The sequence below is a fragment of the Nomascus leucogenys genome, unplaced genomic scaffold (assembly GCF_006542625.1).
Source record: "Nomascus leucogenys isolate Asia unplaced genomic scaffold, Asia_NLE_v1 001738F_25941_qpd_obj, whole genome shotgun sequence".
NCBI classification, from domain to species: Eukaryota; Metazoa; Chordata; class Mammalia; order Primates; family Hylobatidae; genus Nomascus; species Nomascus leucogenys.
The window spans coordinates 6,254-23,620 of record NW_022096603.1 but is presented as its reverse complement, the minus strand read 5'-3'; the positions used below and the strand labels follow the sequence as shown (position 1 = coordinate 23,620).

Sequence of the window (17,367 nt, the reverse complement as noted above, 5' to 3'; positions counted from 1 at the left end):
TTTAAAAGATCATTCACAAAATACCATATCCATAGATTTACTTTCTGTCATATAGCTGAATGTGTTAAGTGTTTGGAATTCCATTCTTACATTTAAAAGTCAACTGGATTGCCCAGAAGTTTAGATGCATTTGTTTTGTTCTTTATCTTATCCACATTGAAGATGTAAGTAGGTCATCTGAAAGCATCGGGTTTGATTACAACCACATAATGCATGTCTTTCTGAAGTTAAGTATTGGTGTTACACAAATGGTTCTTATCTCAGAAGCAGAGAAGCTGACAGGTGTAAGGAAGGAGAGAGAGTTCTGTGGATTGCTGAGGCCTTGTAACAAGACACAGTAGGAAAAGCCCAGGATGACGGCTGGTGACCAAATACTAAGCACATTCTGCTGGGCACCCCAGGCCACCCTGGCCCTGCCATCACCTGGCGAGCGCCTCTTTCCCAGGCTCCTGCTGCCGGCCGCCCCCAAACTGCTCCCCACAGGACAGACTGGGACTTGGTACTGAAGGATTTTTCATCTGTTCACACGCAGGTGTTCAAGCTCAAAAGCCTAACCCCTAGCACTCCCACGTAAGTGCTGAACCCTGCACATGGGAACAATCGTGTGTCCCCAAGATGTGGCCGCAGACCTAGACAGCTGCAGTCCTCTACTGCTATCTGAAGGTTCCTGACAGCTCTGCATAGTACAATTTAATTTATCAAAGGAAATGAGTAAAGTGCCAGATTCTAGACCCATTTTGGCTCTGAACTGAAGGGGAGGTGGGAAGCACAGTATCTCATTATGTTGCCTATACTAGGAACAGATCCACACAACACACAGGCAACAGGGATGGGGGAAACGCCGCATCAGCGCCGCAGTCAGCCCAGCGCAGCGCCAGCACTACCTCCTCCACCCCCAAAGTGCCTTGGCCCAGCAGAAAAGAAACCAGCTGGCCGTTCACTGCACCCGGCCAGAGGCGGGAGCCTCCACCATGCACGGTGAAAGGAGTGAACTAGCTGGGACACCGCCTCGAAAAAGCGGTAAAAACACGTGTGAATCCATGCGAGCATTCACTGCATCTTCTCCGTGGACTCCCTACCGCTCTTCCATGGCCCCCACTTTCAGCCTCACTGTTTCTCGTGTGAGCCTATCTGCTTGGACAGTCCACTGGGAGGGGGTCATGGAGCCAGGACTCCCTCTAAATAGGAATGGAAAGGACCCTGCAGATATTTTATCCTAGTTGTGAAAACAAGGTGCCTCCGATTCTCTATATCCATCACAGCTGAATACAACAAGTCCCTCCCGTTCTCTGTCAGTGACTCTGGTTTGTCGAAGCCCCAGCAATACAGAACTCAACATGCAGGTCGGAAGAGAAGCACTGAGGAAATGAAAGGAAACGCCTGGAGTTGGGCCAGTGTCTAAAGAAAAAGAGAAAGCAAAAGAAAAAATGTCGCAGCACCGCAGCCCAAACGCGCCCCCACCCAAGGGGCCACCTCCGCTCCGAGGAACCCCATGTGCTGCTGGAAAACAAGGAGCAGGGGAAAAGGACAGAAGGAAAAGGAAGCAGCAAGAAAGAAAAAAAACACAAACAGGCACTAGATAGATACAGCAAAGCCCAGAATGTACTAAAAACCACTTGTTAACAGCTGACATGCACTCACAAGCTGTGTTTCCGCTGTGAGGAGGCCAATGGCAGGCGCGGAGTAGCGGCTGCAGGACGGCTGCCCAGGGACTCACCAGGCTGTGGTCCTGCTCTAATCCCCCATGCCCCATTCCCTCCCAACCGCAGCTCATTCTTGCTCCTTTTAACGACTTCCTCTCTAGGCCTGGCACCCCGAAGATAGCAGAGTTGGGATTGGCTACTTGATTGAGGGGCGTCGCGACTGTTCGAGGTTTAAGCTGGAGTCTGGTCTCTGTGCTCTTTCCTCTAGGGAGAAAAAGCAGAGTTTGTCAGAGTGTGGATCCCATTCCACATCCAGCAAAACGACCACGCTGATGTTGCTGTCAGCAAACCAGCCCACTTTTTTAAAATTCACCTGCCTGCTACCCCATCAGCAGATGCTCTAAAGACCAAGGTGAACTTGCTATTCCGGAGAACTGGGATCTATGCCGACAACTTTGTTGCCGTAGGAAGGCCAATCCCCATGGGTGTGAACTGGCCATGATCATCCCATCAGGACAAGATGCCCTCCACTGACACAGAGCCTGTACCTTCTGTGGGTCTCTGAAATCCATGTTGGATCCGCGGAGGGGAGGGCCATCTCTGAAGCGCTGCCCATGGGGGGCCTGTTCGCCGATCACCTGGGCGACTCCCTCCCCTGCCCCCTAAGAAGTCATCCCTGAAGCCTGAGGAAGAAACAGGACACTGAATTACTTTTCAAACTATCATCTCCAAACTGCTTATAGAATAACGTTCTGGGAATTGTTTAATTTCAAATTCTTCAGTTTGTCCAGTATCTGAAGTCTCTCCAAAATAAAGTGTGTTAAAAGTGGGTCCAAATGCCAATGTGTGGAGTAATGACAGTGCTAACAGACTTCCCAAAGAAAAAGGAATCAAGATCTTAGGAGAGCAAACAAACGGGCTGTTTACATGCTCAGCTTGCAGGAAAAATAGAAAAATATTAATACCACGAAACTGTATTTTAATACGGTTTAAGAAAAACAAGAAAGCCTCAAAGCAGGTTGAACTCTATTTTCTAATAGAAATCTATACAGCTATTTTAAAAGATAAACCTGAAATTTAGAAGTATTTACAACTCAGAAAACAAAAATCACAAGAAAAAGCTATATGAAGACAAAATAAAAATACAAAGTCCTAATTTTCCTGTTTTTGGCTGCATTTTAGGTAGGTGTGGGCCATTCTACAAGCAAAGCACCTGGGTGGTAAACAAAGCAGTTATCCAAAATTGGCCATGCCCTACACAGAGGGGCATAGGGCAGAGAGCACAGTGTCTTGCCCCCACTGGTGCCTCCTGTGGGGGCAAAGTGTTCTTTCCCCATTCATTTGTGTGCCTGCTAAGTGGGCTCTTGGCAGAAGTAAACTGCATCTCATTTAGAAATGCTGAATTCCCACTGGTGTGTAGGAGGAAAGAGTATTTTCTCAATGGTCTTAAGGGGCCTTTAGGTTTGTACTTAAGTGAAAGCTAAACTTTAACTGTATAACCTACTGATGTTAAAATTTGGTAAAAAGAGTGGTTCACGCCTATAATCTCAGCACTTTGGGAGGCTGAGGGGGAGGATCACTTGAGTATAGGAGTTCAGGACCAGGCTGGGCAACACAGTGAGACTCAGTCTCTACAAAAAACACAAAAATTAGATGGGCATCGTGGTGCATGCCTGGGGTTCCAGCTACTCATGAGGCTGAGGCAGGATAATCGCTCGAACCCGAAAGGTGGAGGGTGCAGTGAGCCGAGATAGTGACATTACACTCCAGCCTGGGTGATGAAGTGAGACTCTGTCTCAAGGAAAAAAAAAACTGGCGAAAAGAAGTTAAACCATAATTAAACAAATGAGCTTGCTGCTGTCGGTTGTGCACTCAGGGGTTGCCGCTGCTACTCTCTGCAAGAGTGGTGCCAAGGCCCCAAGCTTTCAGGGAGCTCGTCTTTGAGAAGAACCCTCAGAGCCCGCGGTATGCACTATACAGTCATCCTCATTATCCACAGATCCCATATTTGCAAATCCACCCAGTCGCTAAATTCATGTGTAATTCCAAGCTGGATACCAGCACCATTCTGCAGTCAGTCCTGGACCTGCACAGACGTCGACGATCCCCAGCTGAGGCCAGAAAAACAATGCTCTGCCTGCTTCAGTTCTTAACTGTCAAAGTCTTTTCACAATGTTGTCGGGGTTTTTGCCCTTTGGGCTTTTTCTGGTGACATCGCTGTCTAAAGTTGGCCCCAGGTGCATGTGAAGTGCTGTCTGCTGTTCCTAAGTGCAGGCTGGCTGTCAGGTGTCTCAACAGACAAAACCGGTGTGGGATGAGCTTTCTAACAGGCCTGAAATGATGGCACTACAGACTACTTACTACAGCTGGCCCCTGAGTTCAATGTTAACACTATTAAATGAATCAACACTAACATTAAATGAGGCGTCTTTAAAATCAAGGTCACACAGGCTGGGCGTGGTGGCTCACGCCTGTAATCCCAGCACTCTGGGAGGCAGAGGTGGGCGGATCCACCTGATGTTGGGAGTTCGAGACCCAGCCCTGACCAACATGGAGAGACCCCGTCTCTACTAAAAATATAAAAATTAGCCGGGTGTGGTGGTGTGCACCTGTAATCCCAGCTACTTGGGAGGCGGAGGCAGGAGAATCGCTTGAACCCAGGAGGCAGAGGTTGCAGTCAACCGAAATCACGCCACTGCACTCCAGCCTGGGCAAAAGAGTGAGCCTCTGTCTCAAAAAAAAAAAAAAAAAAAAAAAAAAAAAAGTCATATAAAGCAATGTTAGGTATGATCAGCTGATGAAAATGTTGTGATCCAAGCGCACAGGAGCAGCACTGCACGGGCTCATTCAGTGTTATAGCAACTCCACAGAACCACCTCCAATGACGAGCCGCCGACTGCATCACCCGTGGTGGGGGCCGATTTCTATTCTTTAAAGGTGGCAAGGGTTTTGGAAACCAATCAAGGGATCTCACACCCAGTTCAGAGACTGAGTTAAATAATCAACTTTAACAAACCAAGTAATGAAAACAAGTCTAAACAGATTTAGATTCAGTAGGAGCCTGCTTTAGGGGAAATACACTGGAGGCATATAGTCCAGTATAAGGTCCTTTACAAAGTCTTTTACCCACCACATTACACAGTTTAGTGAACAAGCCTAGTTAGTATTCAAACATTTAACTTCACGTTTCCCCCAAACTAAACTGTGAGGTGTACCTTTCCACGTGAGACAAAAGTAAACTTTACACCCCTTATTATGAGATTTAAATGATTTCGACCACCAATGTCTAGCATGAAAAAATAGCTCACACCACGCTGGTGAAGCAGATGAACAAGGATCTCTTCATCAATCTGTTTGGTGGGGGGCCAGACGCAGGTGGCCTCACGCCTGTAATCCCAGCACTTTGGGAGGCTGAGCGGGTGGATCACGAGGTCAGGAGATCGAGACCATCCTGGCTAACCATGATGAAACCCCGTCTCTACTAAAATCACAAAAATTAGCGGGCGTGGTGGTGGGCGCCTGTAGTCCCAGCTACTTGGGAGGCTGAGGCAGGAGAATGGCATGAAACCCGGGACGCAGAGCTTGCAGTGAGCCGAGAGCACACCACTGACTCCAGCCTGGGCAACAAAGCGAGACTCCGTCTCAAACAAAACAAAACAAAACAAAACAAAACAAAACAAAACAAAACAAATCTGTTGGTGGTTTCTAGGAAGCAAACTATTCATGAGATCTTCAGAGTTTTCTTTACAAAGCTTAGTTTAACACTGCTATTTCTGATGATGAAATGGTTTTTGCTTTCTTGGTAACTTTTCTGTTGCTTCTATTTTGTTTTTTAAATGAGCAGTATCATTAAAAAAAAAAATAGCACCATCCTATTAAAAGTAAAAAAGATCTACTCTCGCAAATATGTATAAAGTATCAAATTACGCCATTACTTCCATCGACGTGAAGCCCACATTGGGTTTGAGATGTCACCAAACACTGCAGTTCCACCAGAACTGGTGGTGGCCAGGCCATGGCCATGTTCACTGTGTTCTGCTTGAGCGCCAGTGGCCAATGCTAAGCCAAGGGTAGAAAGACGTTAGCATGTGGGCAACTTCTATAGCACCTGCGAATACCAAACTGGCAGGGGGAAAAGGCTGTTCTCTGAGCTGCTGGTTGGCTCTGAGAAGACAGCTGCTGCACGTTTCCAAATCAGAGACTAGCTTATACATAAAATTACAGATTGACTCCACCATACTGCACTTTTATGAATAAGCTCATTTCTGACTGGCTACAGGACTTTTAAAGAACTATATATTCAACAGATAGTCGTCATCCTGTTCAGCCAAAGCTGAGTTTTTAAAAAATTCAGACTCACAAGACGGTGTGCACCAGTCCCTCCCCATACTTACCCACTACCTTACACCAGTTTTGTTTTGATGCAGGGAGGGTGCTGGTGTTCTATACAGCACAGCAATGAGACACATCCCAAGTTTGTGGGAAAGGAGAACAAATTTTGTTTTTCTTTTCCTACTTTCTGTTTACAACTGAAGTTTTTATCATGTACACATACAAAAAATTATACTTTTGTAATTTAAAAACAGAAAGTAAAGATGAAAACACATGCTGAAGATCACCCTGCAGAGCAGAGGCCTGGCGTTGGACTGATGCTTTGTGCTACACCACCAGCTGGTCTGCCTGGGTTGGCGTAAGAAAGAGAACGGTGAAGTGGATCATGTTCCACCATCAAGGGACTGACCTCCCCACAATCCTCCAAGAAAAAAAAAGGGCCATCAGGACTACCTTTCACCATGCAAGAGCCCAAACCTCTACCCTATGTTTTCCAGAAGGAACAGTACTTCCCTTGGTGCCATACACAAAACCAGAGGAGTTTCCCTGGGCTAGAGTCTGAGAAAGACTGCTGAGCGAGCTCAAGGACCCAGGGCTGTGCACATCCAAGGAACTGCAGGCTAAAAAGGTGACCACAGAAGGTGTGTGGGGCTCACCCGCCCACAGTGTGGAGCCTTCAATCTGCCACCACAGGCTCTAAACAGAGGCCTACTTGCATGCCTGGACACCTTGCAGGAGAGTTGTATTTGTTAAAGGACTAAAATAACTAGTCCGGCCAGGCGGGCTACTCATAAGAAACAGACAACACAGCAAGGCCCTAGGAAAAATAAGTGGTGATACTTTAAATACTGATACCAGAATTGAAGTCATCCGGGAATCCCATCCACCTCTAGATTCTCGAGAGCTACCCATTCCTGAGGATAAACAAAAAAGATAAATTGAGGTCGTGTCATTACCTTGCTGCGCCAAACATGGAAAATTCACTTGGAAGACATACAACTCATGTGATGGAAGGTTCAATGAAATCAATTTTTAAGAGTTTTTGCTTCCAACAGAAAAACAAAAAACAAAAAACACCAGGCTTGCAGAAGCATCAGTCATTCTTTCTAGGATTTTACCGCAAACTTTTAAGAGCTCACGAGAACCTATCACACCTATGAGATAATCGAGTTCTACTAGGAACGTTCAACGAGTTGGAATTGATAGGCATACTGCAATCTTTATGATGTTCAGCCTTTAGAAGAACCCAATCACCTCTGTCATCTGGTCCCACCTTTTCTGAATCCAAAGCCACCTTTATCTTGTTTTCTGCCTTCTGCAATGTCCACACGAAGTGACCGATCGCCCAACAGCTAATGATAAAGGGAAAATAGTGTAAGTACTGGAAAAGAAAACAATCTCAACTGCTATGACAGAGAAAACCTGAGGATACTTACTGCACCATCGTATGTCAAGGCTTCCTTAAGGGAATCCACTTCATCGAATTCTACATAGCAGAATCCTGGAAAAAAAAAGAAGACCCCCGATTTCCTCAAGTATTCTGGGTTAAAGATGTGGGAAGATTCCTATTCAACACTATTTCTCCACGTCACAACTACCATTCTGTTGTCTAGATGATGGCAGACTAGGAGAGCCTTTCAGTAGATAGAACCCTGACTGGCATTCCTCCCTCTCAATTCTATTTTATCAGTCAGAAAATGCTAACTGAACATGCACTGAAATAGCAGCTGCGTTTCTAGAAAGCTTTCTTCTTGAATGTTTTAACCATAATATTCAAACCTTTCTCAGGCCATCTGCAGAGCTCTTCTGACTTCTGAATGACTACTTTAATCTAAGTGAGGATTAGATTTCATAGATTTCAAACTTGGTACCCAAAATGCTCTGAAGAAAGAGGCTTAAAGTGCCGATTTAACTTACTACTCAGGTAACTGATATAAAATTTGCTTCACAAAGCTGAAAATATATCCTTGGCCAATCAGGGCATTCTTCTCTGAATGTTAATTAAAAAGACAGGTGGCCTGGGTCCAAGTACGTGTTACTGACAACCTGTGTCCCTGATGCCAAGGGGTCTGATACTGCCCCTTCCTTGCTTCTCTGGAGTCTAAATCTAGTTCATTACTCCCCAGATGCCGGCAACTGCACCCTGCATCCCCTCTCCCCCAGCATCCTTGCCCTGTGTAATAACTTAATAATCACACTTCATCTTTGAAGCCCACTAGACTGCAAGTGCCCTAAAGGCCTGAGTCCAACTTTCCCTGTTTACCAACTGTGTGTTAAGAACATACTGCCTTGGCTGGAGGGATGTCCCCCTGGCTTTCCTCCCTAAGTGGATTCAATGTTGAGAATAATGAGAAAAACTACCCCAACTTCACAGAAGCAACAGATGCCCAATCTCATCTTCTAGAGCTGCTCAAGTGAAGATGGTCCTCTATGAGCCAAACTCCAAAGCCTGTGGCGACTGACCCAGCCCAAAGGCTAGGCTCACCCACACACTCCAATCCAAAGTTTAATTCCTAATGCTTACTGGAGCTTAGTTTCACAAGTGTAACTGATAAATTTGTTTTCACTGTTTGATTACACACTACATGTGGCTTTAGATTCTGAAGTCAAAAAGAGTAAGAATGCCACCGACAACAAAACCACCCAGGTCAGCAAGGCCTTCTCGACTGTTGGCACAGCTCCCCACCACAAGTTACCCCATACTTGTCACAGATGTGCTTTTGGGTGGATTATGTGGGCCAAACATCCTGGGACCTAGCATCCTGCACTTACACAGCAGGCACACTTCCTTCAGGAAGCCCTGTAGGCAGGAGAATGCTGCTCGGATCCCTTCTTCTTCTGCTCTTGCTCCTGCACCTACAGACACACGACCTATAGATACCATATCTGAAATCTCAGCCAGCCCTCCCAAGCACTCTCCAAATTTACAAATGCACACTGACAGCACTGGCTGCTTCTCTTCTGGGTTTTATGATAACTGGATGACACGATAACTACCAAGGAAAATCTATGAGTCATTCCAGGAGGAATGTGCCTAAGAGTCCTCGGCTCTATTCCTCTCTCTCCTGGGGAACTCCTTTACTGGCAGACAGGACTGCTGTAGAGGTCAGGCTCACAAACCTGGGCATATGCCATGTATTTCTATGAACTACACTGTACAAAACATTTTCCCTAAGTGAACTGAAGACCTGTGAGTTGAAGAGTTATGTTTCTTTCGGCCACTTAGACCAGGCAAATGTTTAAAACATTTTCCTCATTAGAGCCTCTGGTTCACAAATCTATTTTTTATTTAGAACCCCTTCCCATCCTCCCCCACCCTTTACAGTAATATACAATAAGAATCCCCCAACTCACCTTTAAATTTATCTGTGTCTTTGTCTCTGACTAGCCGTACACTCCTTATGCTGAGATCCTTAAAGATAGCATCTATGTCGCCCTGAACCGTATTAAAAGGTAGATTTCCTACGTATGCTGTGTAGGGGGGCTCTGTGGGCAACTCCTTCTGGCTACGGGAACCATGGCCACCAGCACTACCGGGGACCTAGGAGGGGAGACAAATAGGATTCAAGTGTGCCCAGAGTGGAATAAGCAAAACAAGTAAGCATTCTTCCGCTGAGCTATGCCGCCAGCGCCCCAGGTGAGGCACTCTGCTCGAATGTACCACAAGACTGTTACAGAGAATGGCTGGAGAAAGAAAAAAAAAAGGAAAAGAAAATTTTTTTGAGACAGACTGTCACTCTGTTGCCCAGGCTGGAGTGCAGTGGCACAATCTCGGCTCACTGGAACCTCTGCTTCCTGGGTTCAAGAGATTCTCCTGTCTCAGCCTTCTAAGGATGCTGAGATTACAGGCATGCGCCACTACACCTGGCTAATTGCATATTTTTAGTAGAAACAGGGTTTCACCATGTTGGCCAAGCTGGTCTCCAACTCCTGACCTCAGGTGATCTGCCTGCCTCAGCTCCCAAGTGCTGAGATTACAGGTGTGAGCCACCATGCCCAGCCAAACATAACATACCTTCCTAAGACAACTGCTTCTCTCCTATTCACTCAGAATCTCTATCTGCAGTATTTACATCCTAAAACCTAAGCAAGTACCCTCCTTCACACACCGTGGTGCTAAGAAATACAGAAATGGACGGTCTAGAAGTAATGTTGTATTCAGAAGAAGGATTACTGAAGTTGCTTACGTTTAACACATTCATACATAATAGAATTATTTCTCCTATCGCTTGAACCTGGGAAGCAGAGGCTGCAGTGAGCCCAAGATCGTGCCACCGCACTTTAGCTCAGGTGACAGACTGAGAATCCGTCTCAAAAAAAAAAAAATAAATAAATAAATAAATAATTTCTCCTTATTGCTGATTATGGCATAAGATGTCCTAATAAAAAATTTAGATGTCACACAGCAAGTACTGAACATACCTAACACTCTCGTGCAATACTTCACAGGGTCCTCAAATACATGGCTTGCATTACCAATCCATTTCAACCTTGATGTCATCTCCTCAGCTGTATCAAGCGTCGTTTACTCTGCGTAGATATTGGTTTAAATCTAGCCTCTGTCACTTACTAGCATATGACCTTGAGAAGTTATTCAACTTCTCTAAGCTTTATTTTATTTGTAAATTGAGTTAATCCTAATACAGCACTTTGGGAGGCCGAGGTGGGTGGATCACTTGAGGTCAGGAGTTCAAGATCAGCCTGACCAACATGGTAAAACCCCGTCTCTACTAAAAATACAAAATTAGCTGGGTGTGGTGGCGCATGCCTGTAATCCCAGCTACTTGGCAGGCTGAGGCACGAGAATCGCGTGAACCGGGGAAGTGGGGGTTGTAGTGAGCCGAGATCACATCACTGCACTCCAGCCTGGGCGACAGAGCGAGAGTCCCATCTCAAAAAAAAGAAAAAGAAATCAGAATATAGTATAAATAGATTATTATATTAAACGATATTGCCATAAGAATGCCCCAGGAGAGACTTAAAGTCATTAGAAGTGAAGTGCCAAGGCGGCCAACATTTGTTTTTCAAAGCAGGTCAGCGTAAAGGGCATGTGTGCAGGTATGCAGCAAGGATTCGGCAAACAGGCAGAATAGTCACTTCTGCATCCACTAGCGTCATCCAACTGTACCATTATTTCAACCTTATTGTAGATTTGAAAATTTTCAAAATAAGACGTTTGGAAAACTCAGGAGGAAAAAAAAATTAAGGTGTGATGTTTTTTTGAAACAGACATTTAACCCATTTCCTGTTTGCTCCAAGAATACTGTGCTGGCAGCCAGCTGCAGTTTTTTTTTCTAAACGGGAAATGCGTTCAAATAAATGAGATCCTTCACAACAACCAAAGACTGCTCAAAGTCACCTCTTTGCAGGGGAAATATTAATATCCATCTTAGAGAGCAACCTGGTCTTTCATCTACATACTGCTAGAAACCAACGGAAATTCCACTTCTTCCTGAAGATAAATTCCAGGTGTCTTGCAGACAAATATTATTCATTAAAGCATTCTTCTAAAGTAGAAGGGTCAACCAAGCTGTGATGATTTTTTGACGGTTAAAAAAAAAAAAATTTAAGTTTCATGATTCAGAATTCTGGTACTTTCCAATAGGAAGTTCCACGTTCTGTTCTAAGACCACCAGAAAATAGGTTTACAAGTGAATTGCATCCCACCTGCCCACTTCTCCCATCTTTCTGGGCCTAGTAAAGGTGACTTATTTTGCATTTCAATACCTTTGCCATAGTACTCTATCGCTGGTATCTCCAAAACCATAAATCCTAAAATATTTTCATAAGATACTATTTAGGACTGGATAATAAATATATGAGTTACAGTATAAGGCCGGCCCAGTGGCTCATGCCTGTAATCTCAACAAGTTTGGGAGGCTGAGGCGGGAGGATCACTTAAAGCCAGGAGTTCAAGACCAGCCCTGGGCAACACAGTAAGACCCCATCTCTAAAAAAAATACAAAAAATTAGCCAGGAGTGATGGTCTACACTTGTAGTCCCAAGCCTGGGAGGCCTGAGGTGGGAGGATACCTGAGCCCAGGAGGTTGTTGCTGCAGTGAACTGTGATGGTGCCACTGCACTCCAGCCTGGGTGACAGAAGGAGACTGTTTCCAACTGAAGAAAAAAAAAAAAAAAAAAGGCCGGGCACGGTGGCTCATACTTGTAATCCCAGCACTTTTGGGAGGTCAAGTGGGCGGATCACTTGAGGCCAGAACTTCAAGACCAGCCTGGCCAACATGGTAAAACTCCGTCTCTACTAAAAATACAAAACTAGCTGGGTGTGGTAGCACACACTTGTAATCCCAGCTACTTCATAGGCTGAGGTGGAGCTTGCAGTGAGCTGAGACTGTGTCACTGCACTCCAGCCTGGGCTACAGAGCAGACTCCATCTCAAAAACAAACAACAAACAAAAAACAAAACAAACAAAAAACAAAAACCAAAAAAACCCCAAACAACCACAACAACAACAAAACAAACAAACAAAAAACAAGATGCAGTATAAACATGTGGAAAACCATAAAAATGGAGGGTGAATGTTAAAAAAAAACACTTTAAATTCATTACTCAACATTAAACATCTAGGGATGCGTAATGATGTTAAAGACCGTCTTGTATGTAAGCAGCTCACAGTTGTGTGGGGCGTGTAAAACACGTGTATATATGCAGGTATGTTTGTGTGTATGAATGTGTAACATATACATAAAAACTAAAAGGAGGTGAGGATGAAGAGAGATGATAAACTCTCTCTCTTGATGTAGTTGCTAAGTAAGGAAAATGGAGGTGCGAAGGCTTGCTAATTGTGCTGGAACTTACAGAGTAGAGGAACTGTGGAACTGAGATCAGGCCAGACTTGACCCTGATTGAGCATAGGAAGCCCAGGTGAATGCCAGTAAGATGATGGGGCACTGCTAAAAATGCACTAGGATAGGAAGGTGGCTCTGGCTTTGGAAAAGATAGAAACATCTACTTTGGGGCAAACCATTTTTGAAAAGTTGGCACTTACCAAATGGCAGCACCTAACAGCTAACTGGTGATATAATTCTGGAACAAAGATACACCAAAGCCCACCGAATTGTTAAACTCACTCGTGCCTCACAAACACCAGTGGCTTAATACTCTAGACTTTTCAATAATTACCAAAGTAGTCCTAAATATTCCCATACCTTACCTGATATAGTCCCTTCTACAGGTCTTAAGCACTTTTTACCTTTTCATTCCATTCAATGAAATCACTAGGGGGCAGCAGGGCTGGGCCATGGAGGTAGACTTCACTCAAGCTAGCACTGGTGAAGTGTCCACTGTGTGACAGTCACTTGAGACACAAACCCCAGAGTACACATCACATAGGATGATACAGATCTGTTACCCACCAATTCATTTACAAAATCCAATGTCAGAAAACTCTGAGCTAAAATGTCTGCCACCTTTCACTAGATTCAAGTTTGGGGACTACTACCTAAATAAATAAGCTGTGTTTTGTGAAATTCAGTACATTCCTACACAGATCAATAACAACACACGGGAGAACAGGTTCACTTGACACCTTAACTAGCTTGATGTAGGACCTCTGCCAAATTACCTCTGTACCTATGTTTTCCTGTCTGTTATTTTATATTTCAATCTTGATTTTATAAGTTTAAAGCTGACCACAAAAACATTTGTAAGTACCAAGTGCTATATAAAAGTTTAACAATAATTCTGCCATGCTCCTGGGTAGACCCAACAGGCTTGAGGCTACACTGGGCTGGCAGGAGTGCGTGTAGAACAGGAACAGATCAGCAGAGCGTGCCAATTCAGGACACCTGAAGTCAAGGTCTGTGCTGCAAAACTCTTTGCCACTACTGAGCAGTGTCCTTTCTACTGCCCACTAGGAACAGTCTATTGATTATGAAAGATTAAAGTAGTCAATTACAGCTTCAGTAAATCCTACTTTTGGCTCCAAGTGTGACTAAAATCCTTGATGGGCAAATCACTTTTCTTTACTCAAATCAACCACGTATCTGCATGTCTATGAAGGGTGGAGAGAGTGTAGAGAAGGCACAAACCTAAGACCCGGTTTCTGCCCTCAAGGAGCTGATAATTGGAAAGAAGAAATCGTATCACAAGCAAAGGACTGCAGAAAATCCAGAAGATAGCAATGAGAACAGTCTCTCCAGGGTGGAGCAGTTGGGAGCCAGGATATGCAGCACAGCAGAGAGCAAGAGAAGTGGGACTCCACTTCCAGATGGCAGATGGGGCCAATACTGAATCCTTAGGGTAAGCCAGAAAAGATCTATGGGTGTCAAAGGAGACTGAGAGAGGGTAACTATAAAAAGAAGCCAATGTAAAGAGTAGATGTTGGCCGGGCGCAGTGGCTCAAGCCTGTAATCCCAGCACTTTGGGAGGCCAAGGCGGGCGGATCACGAGGTCAGGAGATCGAGACCATCCTGGCTAACACGGTGAAACCCCGTCTCTACTAAAAATACAAAAAATTAGCCGGGCGTGTTGGCGGGCGCCTGTAGTCCCAGCTACTCAGGAGGCTGAGGCAGGAGAATGGCGTGAACCCGGGAGGCGGAGCTTGCAGTGAGCCGAGATTGCGCCACTGCACTCCAGCCTGGGGGACAGAGCGAGACTCCGTCTCAAAAAAAAAAAAGAGTAGATGTTATGAGGGTAGGGATGTATCCAGTAAGTAGATGCAACAGAAAAGTTGAGTGCTCGAGGCTGGGCATGGGCATGTGGCTCCGGCCTGTAGTCCCAGCACTTTGGGAGGCTGTGATTGCGCAACTGCACTCCAGCCTGGGCGACAGGGTAAGACCATGCCTCCAAATTATGAGACACGTCTCATTTAATCCTCCCAACAGAGGAGTTTCTAGCTCTCATTTGGGGAAAGTAAGGCTCAGAAGGGTAAAGTAGTGTAAACCAAAGAAAATGACTGGCCGGATGCCATGGCTCATACCTGCAATCCGGCACTTCGGGAGGCCAAGGTGGGGAGATCACTTGAGCTCAGGAGTTTGAGACCAGCGTGGGGAACATGGCAAAACCCCATATCTACAAATAGTAACATCTGGGTTTTTGACAATCATCAAAAATGGCTAAGCTCTCAAAGGTCAAGCCTTTATTTGATAAATACCATTTATACTATTATAAACCATAATAGTATAGAGAAGAGTGGTCACTTAAAGAGTAGGTAATGGGTATACAGAACAGGTCACTATGTTATGCTTTGGTTCATGTTTTAAATTTTCTACATTTTTCTGTAATGTTTTGCATATTCAAACAATTCAACTATACAAAGTCATCTTTGCAAAAACTGGGAAAAACTGAACACTGGGTACTGGAAAAACTGTTGGTTAAAGAAAAAAAAAAAGCCCTTATCTGTTAGAAACATACTCAAGTATGAAAAGTATGTAAGAGGCGGAGTGTAGTGGCTCACGCCTATAATCCCAGCACTTTGGGAGGCTGAGGCGGGTGGATCACGAGGTCAGGAGTTCAAGACCAACCTGGCCAACATTGTGAAACCCCATCTTTACAACAGTACAAAAATCAGCTGGGCACGGTGGCGGGCGCCTGTAACCCCAGCTACTCGGGAGGCTGAGGGGTGGTGGCGGAGGCTGCAGTGAGCTGAGATCGCGCCACTGTGCTCTAGCCTGGGAGGCAGAGTGAGACTCCGTCTCAAAAAAAAAAAAAAAAAAAAAAAAAAAAAAGGCTGGGCTCGGTGGCTCACACCTGTAATCCCAGCACTTTGGGAGGCCGAGGCAGGCAGATCACCTGAGGTCGGGAGTTCGAGACCAGCCTGACCAACATGGAGAAACCCTCTGTTTCTGCTCTATCTCTGCCAAAAATACAAAATTTGCTGGGTGTGGTGGCACATGCCTGTAATCCCAGCTACTCGGGAGGCTGAGGCAGGAGAATCGCTTGAACCCAGGAGGTGGAGGTTGTGGTGAGCCAAGACAGCGCCACTGCATTCCAGCCTGGGCAACAAGAGCAAAACTGTCTCAGAAAACAAAACAAAACAAAACAAAACAAAAATTAAGAATATATAAGACACATCTACTACGGTAGCCATAAAATTGAAACAAAAATTGCTCTAAAGTATATAATATATTTACCAACACAAAGATGAGGATTAAAATAAAAAAAAATAAAAACTATTTTAGAATGATAGGTGGCTAGGATTAGCCTTAAATTATCCTAGCCCACACCTCCACCCAAAAGTAGGGAAGATAGATGTAACAGAAATAGTCAAAATGTTTATGAGGTTAAAACTGGGAAAGGAATGGAGTTGTTTAGTGGGTATAGAGTTTCTGTTTGGATGATGAAAAGGTTCTGGAACTAGATAGTGGCAATGGTTACACAACACTATGAAGGTACTCCATGCCACTAAATTGTACACTTAAAAATGGTTGAGGCTGGGCGTGGTTGCTCATGCTTGCAATCCCAGCACTTTAGGAGTCAAGGCGGGAGCATCCCTTGAGGCTAGTTCAAGACCAGCTAAGCAACAAAGGGAGACCCGTCTACCAAAAACAAAACAAAAAAACTAGCTGGGGCCGGGCACGGTGGCTCAAGCCTATAATCCTAGCACTTTGTGAGGCCAAAGCAAGCGGATCCCTTGAGGGCAGGAGTTCGAAAAAAGCCTGGCCAACACAGTGAAACCCCGGCTCTACTAAAAACACACAAAAATTAGCCGAGTGTGGTAGCGGGTGCCTGTAATCCCAGCTACTCAGGAGGCTAAGGAGGGAGAATCGCGTGCACCCGAGAGGCAGAGGTTGCAGTTAGCAGTGAGCCAAGATCATGCCACTGCACTCCAGCCTGGGCAGTGGAGTGAGACTCAACAACAAACAACAACAAAAAGCACTAGCCAGGCTAGTTTGAAGTTATACTGAGCTATGATTGTGTCACTGCACTCCAGCCTGGATTGGGGGGGGGGGGGGGGCGGGAGTGGGGGAGGTTGAAATGGTAAATTGTTATGTATATTTATTACAGTAAAAGAAAACTAAATAATGGCTACATTAGAGTTCCAAATACTAGTCTCTACCTTTGTTTACATATGAAATGTTAAGATTAACTTTTAAATGTTAGAGAAGTGAAAGACTAGAAAATTCCAGTCCAATCTAGACCCACTGATATTCTTCCATTAAAAAAAATTACTTACGGATGGGCACAGTGGCTCACATCTGTATTCCCAGTACTTTGGGAGGCCGAGGCAGGAGGACTGCTTGAGCCCAGTAGCTTGAGACCAGCCTGGGCAACACAGCGAGACCCTGTCTCTATTAAAAAACAATTATTTAGCTCAAGCAGCAGTTCTTTACATTTGTGCAGTCTCTGAAGAAGGCCAAGATGTAAGCCTTTGTCCTATTCTGGCCTGGAGGGCCACACCTTTCTTCCACTCAGCAGTCCCAGTGACTTAAG

At 45.0% G+C, this 17,367-nt stretch overlaps 1 pseudogene; it reads right to left on the bottom strand.

The window, feature by feature from the left end:
* Window positions 1–419: 419 nt before the first annotated feature.
* LOC115834000 lies at window positions 420–11,711 on the bottom strand (annotated as a pseudogene).
* Between the last annotated feature and the right edge of the window lie 5,656 nt (window positions 11,712–17,367).